This window comes from Saccopteryx bilineata, chromosome 2 (assembly GCF_036850765.1).
Source record: "Saccopteryx bilineata isolate mSacBil1 chromosome 2, mSacBil1_pri_phased_curated, whole genome shotgun sequence".
Classification (NCBI taxonomy): Eukaryota; Metazoa; Chordata; class Mammalia; order Chiroptera; family Emballonuridae; genus Saccopteryx; species Saccopteryx bilineata.
In genome coordinates, this window is record NC_089491.1 from 62,595,945 (window position 1) to 62,597,225 (window position 1,281).

Genomic DNA, 1,281 nt, shown 5'->3' on the forward strand with positions numbered 1-1,281 from the left:
TAATATATTGAGTGATGAGGCTCTGGTGGGGCTAGAATTTTTAGATAAATTCCAAGATTCAGATATCAAGTTCCAGTATACCATTAAAAGAATCACTTTAGAGAATTGAAGAATTGGTGACTATATGCATTTTCTAAAATGCAAATATTTTAGTACCTTAAATGTCACTGTGTTTACCTACTCATTGTTTGGGTAGGTTTTATACTACATCTATACTTTCCTCATCCTTATTTTCAACAACCTATTGCACAGGCGCTAGGACCAACGACCACCAGCTGCCCACAAGTCAAAAAATTATGCTTCCAAAATCTCTTGATGTCGATTCCACATGTAGAGCAATCGAGCTGCCCTATGTGTGCCACTCACGACAGAAGCCCTTTTTTGTTTGGGTAGGTTTTAACATATCTGCTCAGCACCATGTCTCATGTTTGCAGGACTGGCACACTTAGAAATTATTTTATCTTATAGAACACATAGTCTCTGATTTAATTAACAAAGAAGTATCTGTAGAATATCTACTGCCCAGAAAGTCACTGTGCTAAAAGGCAAATGTTGTTCAAGATAACTGTTTCCAAGTAGATAATAATCAAGCTGGTAATACATTCTTTAAACATATTAAGAATAACTTCTAACTCAAGACAGTGTTAGTTCAATGACAGATGAATAGTACAGAGGGATTCAGAGGATGGTCTGGCCCTTTAGGATTGAAGTTACATGTTTTGTTAAAACAGTGACTTAAAGTAATAGCAATATATATATTTATTCTTCTTCTAAATTTTCAATTTGAGCAGGATTCAGTGGTGAAGGCCTGTCTCTGTTCCATGCAGTGTTAGCTGGGGAGTAGCTAGTGGCTGATTGTGACTAACTAAGGGCTGGAGGCTTTGCTTCCTTCATGTGACTAGTCAAGTGGCACTGGCTTTTGGCTGGAAGCTTGGTGGGGCTGAGAACCGGAGATCTTGGTTTCTCTCCTGGAAAGTTCTTGAGAGAGGGCAAGGAAAATGGGGGCTTAAAAAATGTTGATAGCATTGCCTATATTAGAGGCCAAGAATATTAGAGTTTTGGGGAACAAATCAAATTGCAAAAAGATGAGAAAATGGGGGGATTGAGGCAGGTTCATCACTAATCCAGAAAGTGCACAGTAAAAGGCAAGAGAAAAATTAGTTAGTAGCCAGAGAGATGGTTCAATCAAATAAAGGGAGTTTTTCCAAGTTGGGAGAGATCAAATTATCATAGAAACAGAAGAGAAAGAAAAACATTTAGTATGTGGCCTACATTAGACCT

General features: G+C 37.9%; 1 non-coding gene across 1 annotated transcript; it reads right to left on the reverse strand.

Annotated features, from left to right (window-relative positions):
• Positions 1–248: 248 nt before the first annotated feature.
• Positions 249–382, reverse strand: LOC136327561 (U11 spliceosomal RNA). The gene has a single exon (XR_010729754.1). It is a non-coding gene; the product is annotated as a U11 spliceosomal RNA (small nuclear RNA).
• Positions 383–1,281: the final 899 nt, after the last annotated feature.